This window comes from Nannospalax galili, unplaced genomic scaffold, assembly GCF_000622305.1.
Source record: "Nannospalax galili isolate Female #2095 unplaced genomic scaffold, S.galili_v1.0 scaffold52, whole genome shotgun sequence".
Classification (NCBI taxonomy): Eukaryota; Metazoa; Chordata; class Mammalia; order Rodentia; family Spalacidae; genus Nannospalax; species Nannospalax galili.
In genome coordinates, this window is record NW_008334003.1 from 125,499 (window position 1) to 132,482 (window position 6,984).

The 6,984-nt window shown below is 37.2% G+C and overlaps 1 pseudogene; it reads left to right on the forward strand.

Annotated features, from left to right (window-relative positions):
• Nucleotides 1-2,886: 2,886 nt before the first annotated feature.
• Nucleotides 2,887-6,984, forward strand: part of LOC103730683 — a 6,362-nt pseudogene continuing 2,264 nt past the window's right edge.

The window sequence follows — 6,984 nt, forward strand, 5'->3', positions numbered from 1 at the left end:
CTGGTACCAAATCTCTATCTCTTCAATCATCTTGCTTCTATTCTACCTCATCTCTTAATCTCCCATCTTGCTGAAGATTTGTTAGCTGTAGATCATCACTAATTTCCTAGTGGGATGGCAGTTTTTCATTTTTTTAAAATCATATTTAGACTTACTTTTCTTTTTTTTTCTTTTTTTAATCTTTTTTTTGATAGTTCTCAATTTTCTCTCATTGTTTGCAATGAGAAAAGCATGCTGCTTTCGACGTTTTGATATGTAAAATATACATGTACACATCCATATACTATTGGGTGGAGGGCAAGGAAGAGTCCTGAGGGATTAAGGTCATGTGACCAAGTCACCAGAGGAGCACATGGCTCAGTGGGTTTGTTTACATTACAAACAGTAACTGTTTGGTTGCAAGGTTAGGTAAAAGTTATTCATTCAGAATAGATCCTTATTGGGGTGGGGTTTTTTTTGTTTTCACATTCTTTTTTTTTTATTGAATTTTTGTGTATTTCATACATAAAATCATCTTTATACCCCTTCCCCTTTGGCACCCTTCCTAGCCCCCCACCTCCCTGGGAGTTCATACATTCTGTCATTTCTATTTAGGCCTATTATGTAAAGCTAGTGTCCCAAGATGTCCCTCAGTGCAAGTTCATCCACCAGGGTTTAGTCAGCCTATCTAGAGTCTCTCCATTCATAAAGATCAGCTCTTCCTCACCTAGCATTAATCAGCTGCCAATAATTCTTTGACTAAGATTGGGGCCTGCTGTTCATTTCCACAGTTTTTATCTGCCTAAGTTTGCATGGGTGTTTTACATGCTGACACCATTGCTGTAGGTTTGTATGAGAAGGGTCCCAGGTGCCTGTAGGACTTTTTCTATATGGTCATGCACCTCTGCCCTGGCTCTTACAATCTTTCTGCCCCCTCTTCTGCAATGGTCCCTGAGCCCTGAGTGGGTGAATTTTAATATAGGAGTCCTGTCCAAGGACCCACACTCTGCCATCTTCTATTTTCTGTGTTTTGGCCATTTTGTGTTCCTGGCCCTCTGCCTGCATGAGGGAGGTTCATTGTTGAGAATTGAAAGATGCATTACTGTTCTCTTCATCCCTTGTTCTATGTTCCCTGAGTCTTATGTGTAGAGGTTGCATCCTAGATAGATGCTTGGACAATTCACAGAGAATCTCTGTGTGTGACCACTGGTTTAAGTAACTCTGCAATAATCTCTGTCACCACAGGGAGGCTGAATCCAAGCACCCTCGGGCCTTCCTTTTCTTTTTCTTTTTTCTTTCTTTTTTTTTTTATCATTGGGGCATAAAAATGTTTTGCTTCTATGAAACAGAGTGAGAAAGAAGAAAGAAGAATGGCTGCCATATTACACACTAAACAGGGCAGTCTATTTACCTTACTATAACTGGATCCCATTATTGACATTTAAGGCAAAAAGCATTTTTCTTTTATTTAGTTATTATATTATTATTAACTAGAAATTGGTAACTGAAAGCTCTTCAGAAAGTATGAATTCTAATGTATTATTTTTTTAAACAGTGAGATGCTTCTATTGCATATGATTATTGGACATTAATGATGCTCACATGTGGCAGAAGATTAGTTTATAGGACTGTAAAATAATCTAAACTATTATAGTGATTTATAGTCCTCCAAACTCTAATACAACCTCATTCTTTAATATTTGCTTTTATTTTGCACTTCCTTGTGTATCCCATGAGAAGCATTGACAGTGAATTCATAGGAAGTAACTGAAATATGTGTAAGGTTAATGCTACAAATCATAAATGGTAGATGGCTGAGACTGGATGACTTTTCACTTTGATCACTATCTTCGTATGCATTGGCCTGTAATTGATTCTCTTGTATATGCTGCTTATGCTTAACATCAGTGCTTCTGAATGTGCTGTGATTATAGGAATTAAACACACATTGTTCACACTTTATTGTTAATTTTATTGAAGTAATTCAAGAAATTAATAATTATGCCAAGCTCTGAAAAGAAAAAAATGTCAACTGGGTCTGGATTAATATCTAGCAGCAAGTGAAGTTAAATATCTACTGAGGGGCTGGAGAGATGGCTCAGCGGCTGAGAGCACTGGCTGCTCTTGTAGAGGACCTGGGTTTGATTCCCAGCACCCACAAGGTGGCTAACAACCATCCATAACTCCAGTTCCAGGGGATCTAATGCCTTCTTCTGACTTCCTTGGGCATTGCATACATGGTTGCATTTACATACATTCAGGCAAAACACACATAAAATTAAATAAGTAAGTTAAAAATATTTTAATAGTTTTATAAGATGCTTAATGATTGCATTAAACAGATTATGCATTTTATAAACTTAAAAATTTGCAAATGCAATGTTATTCCTTACACTTAATATAAATACATGTTACAATAAAAATCACTAAAATATGAGTAAATAAACAATTTACAAAAGAACAAATCACAGTTTATAAAGAAATTACACTAAAAGAAAAGGCAAAAGTACATTTATGAAGTCAGGTTAAATATCAAGAGTTTAAATTCAACTCTACTAACTTTATTATTTTGTCATCATTAATCCTGAATTTAACTAAAAGCAAGATTTACTGTCTTCTATTTATAAGGAAAAGATACAGATAAAATCCATAATACATTATATGTATCTGTTACTGAAATTTAATTACGAGTACAATTAGGAAAAATATCTAACAAGACTCTGGAGGTAGGACAGAAGGGTTGATAAACACTGCTCTAAACCAAGTAGAGAATACTCAACAAAAAAAACTAGAGCAAAAAGTAATCTGGGTGACAATCAGAAATAAAACCTCGAACACTCCTTATTTAAGTCCTATGAACAAATGATTCTGAACCTTTGAGGGCTAGCAACATCTGTAAGATCCACAATGGCCAGGCCCTGTACTTTCCTGATGGTCCTGCTGGTGATGAGCTACTGAACAACCTGCTGTAGGCTATGATCTGCCTCAGACACATAACCTGGGGTACAAGAGGGCTTTGATACTCCTCAGGAAAATGAGGAGAATCTGCCCTCTTTCCTGCCTGAAGGACAGAAATGGCTTTGAATTCCCTCAGTAGTTTCATGGCAAGCAGATTCAAAAGGTACATATTTTCATTGTGGAATCACAGTGAGCTAGATCTACCCCTCCTCTAGAAGCTTCAGGGTTGGTCTGCTCATTCATCCTCATCAACCTGGTATGCATATTAAGACAGCTGTTTTCTATTTCCTTGTGGTGTCTAGCCACCAGTTTCTCCTAAAGAATACAAATCCACAAATTAAAATTAGAAGTTTGGTAGAAGTTCCTGGTTGTCAGAAATTCCTAGAGGAGACATTATTTTTCTTTTTTCTTCTGATGAATACTTTTTAAAAATTAAGAAATGTCCTTGTTAGGATGGTGTAACTGTAGCTGTAACTGAAAGCAAATGGAAAGCAGATCCCAATTTATGCTTGGGCTAAGAGTATCCCCAACCAGCCAGAACAGAGAAAACCAGTCAAGTCTGGACATGGACTTTTTTCTGTTTCTGCACAAGTCATCGTGTCTCAGAGCTTAAAAAAAAAAAGCTCTTCCTTTGATGACATTTTATCCCTGGACTGGAACCCCTTTTCTTGGTTTTCGTGGTCCCTAGTGCCCAACTTCACTCCACTGAAATTTTCTAATTTATACTTTACCATTTTGATAGCAGAGGTCACTGCCTTTAACTTTCATGACAATTAAACCTTTAATATATTCTTTTAGATCACATCATCATTATGGCATTTTACTTTTTAGGAAAATGGAACAAAGAACTATAAAATGGATGAAAGTGATAGAGAAAAATATGCTACCCCTTTGTCTTTATCTAAATTCCTCATAATTTGATTACTTCATCATGAAGTAGAATGTACTTCCACTGTTAAACCACCTGCACATTTAAGAAATTGCAGAAAAGTTAAAAATCAATTTACCCAATCGAAGTACAGAAGGCTTTATCTTCCTGACAAACTTTTGATGTTTTGGCAGCACATGGATACAGCATGAGACGGGTTGTGGATAGGGGAGACACCAGTAGCATTAGACTTCCTCAACAAACACACATAGGACACTAATTCTTGTATAGTCAGCTGCCAATGAAGATCACTATCATCAATGCATCCTATATATAGACCTCAGAACTTCAAGGTTAACCAGTACTTAGTATTTAAGGAAACTACTACTTAGAAAAACAAACTTTTGCTATTAGCACCTGAGAGTACCTGATGCTTTAATACCTGGGCACCTGGGTCACTATGAAAAATGAAGACCCTTCACGCAAACACTGTAGGGGCTGAGAGCAACAATTTTCTAGGATTTAATATACTGGAACCCTGGGAGAACATCACTTCTACTAAAAGAGTTCTGAAGTCATAGAATATGCTGAGTATATACTGACAGTATGAGGCAGGAGGAGTGTTGACTGAGGGCTGTCAGTGTGTATCAGAAGGAGTTGAAGACACCTGGAAGAATACAGACCTGGAAAGAACCAGCCTCAGGGTAGGGGTAATTGTTATAGCTTGAAAAATAGCAGATCTTGGAAAATGAAAAATATAGTCTAATAGGGCAACATGTATACTAATAGTGACCTTGTAGGATCAGTAAAGCCTGGCTCCATGGCCTCCACAAACTTGTTCCCTAAGGATAAAAACATCAGAGAAGTTGTTTCCCAAGTAACCAGTCTCCTTTTTTACAGCAGTAAAGAAGCCCCATAGGAGAAACTGGCCAAGAGAACACAAATTTGAGCTGACTAAACTGGCATGGCTTTATGATTTTTTTCCTTCTCCCCTTCATTCTCCTCCCCAGGGCAGCTGCCAAGATATATAGGTAGCCTGCCCTGATTGTTCTTCAAATTCTAATAACTGTCCTAAAGTTTCTGTTTGGATCCATTTTTAAATTATTTTATGAATAAGACTAAGACCCGCAAAGAGGATCCCATTTTCTCCTTTATCACTTTTGGAATAAAACAACAACAACAAAAATCTACTGTTCCCAATTCTAAAAAGTTTCTCCATGAATGTGTTGGAAAGTCACTGAAGAGTTTTAGAAACCCACAGAGCCAGAGGAGTATCACTTTCCATGTAAAGGAAGACTAAAAAAACAGAAGATTGATGCTAAAATTTGTACCTAGACCACAGACCAGTATTTGTATGTGAAAAAATGTATAATTATGAATGTAATTATGGATTATGTAAGGGACTAAATCCCTAATAAGCAAATGGGATCACTGAGAAGTATTAAAGATGGCACATTTTCTGCTGATTCTTATTCTCTGGCAGGAGGGCCTTAATTTTTAACTCCAACAGGATCCCTTGAACTTACCTGCGTAGAATATCTCACTCAGCTTTGAGAAGTAACCTATCAGCCTTTTCGTCTTTGTTTAAGGCCAATCCAGGCGCTTCCCGGGGAAAACTGGATTCTCACTTCCAAGTCTCCTCTCCACTTATGGAAAGCTTTATTTCTCTCTGGGAGTGCATGTATTTTGTTATTCTTTATGTGTCTGGATATGATTCTTTATCTTTTAATAAAAGTTTGTGGGGCTGAAGAGATGGCTCAGCAGTTAAGAGCACTTGCAGAAGACCTGGGTTCGGTTCCCAGCACCCATGTGGTGGCTAACAACCACCTATAAGTCAAGTTCCAGGAGATCCAATGCCCTCTTCTGACCTCTTTGGGCATTGCATGACATGGGTGCACTTACATACATATAGGCAATACACTCACACATAAGAATTAAAAAATAATAAATATATTTTACTTATTTTCTAAAATTAATTTTTGTGTTGAAAACAAAGCTATTATTGTTTTGTTGTTAAACACCACATCAATTTACACTTCAATTTTAATTTTTATAATTTAGGTTTTTTTTTTCTTTCAAAATTGGCTGTATATTTTTAGGTTTACTGTTGAATTGATACAGTTATACAATATTGAACTATAAGACATAAAATTAAATGAGGTTTTAAACTTCAGAAAAGATGTCCATTTCATTATTAAAATACAATTTCATATAGAAAAATTCATTTTTAATACAATTGACACTATGATGCACATGTGTTTCTGATCTCTATATATCTGATTATTACTAGTCACAGTCAGTTACTTTATGAGCTCCTTGGCATCTGAGCATGGATATAAAGTCATCAGGTAGAGTACAATGGTAATGTTTTTAACACCTACTAATTATTAAGGAGCAAATTTTTATGCTTTGAAGAATTATTTTTTTCTTTTATATTTATACACCCACTTCCCAGGTAGCACCCTCCCATAGCCTCCCTCCCCCCACTAGAGCCCTTATACTCTGATATCCCTGCTACTGTTCTGCTGTGTTGTCGGCACCCCCAGCCCTTCCCCACTATTTGCCTTTCTGGTGAATCTAGTCAGCCTATATAGAGGTCTTTGTTTTAGAGGGTCAGCTATTCTTCATCTAGCAATAATCAGTTGTCTATATTCCTTTTGATAAGATTGGGGTCTGCTGTTCATTTTCCCAGTTCTATGCTGGGTTACTATCTGGGAATCCCTTTGGCCACCCAGGCCATCAACTCAAAAGAAGGTATCTCTTGTCTGGCATTGTTGCTTGTTATGTAGCCTTTAGCTATACATATGGACTCTTATGAAATTATATTGGCCCCTTTAATCTTTGGTTATGCTTAACTTTTTGGGTGTTTAAGGCCATACAGTTGGTCCAGATAAAACCAATTTATTTTTGCTCTTAAGGTCATTTGAGGATCTGTTCCTCAGGGGTCACATAGGCTTTGGAGGAGCCCCTGGCTCCTCTTTTACCAGTTCCACCTATGTGAAGATAGTCAAAGGTCCTGGTCTACCATGGTTGGCTTCACTTGGAAGCATGAAAGAAATGATTCCTCTCACCCCTCCATCATGGTTTTCCCACTTAAGGTGCCCCCATTCCCCCCCTTTCTCCCTTAATAATACCCTTCTCCTATGGTCCTACCTCTCTTGAGCTCCTTCTTTCCCTTT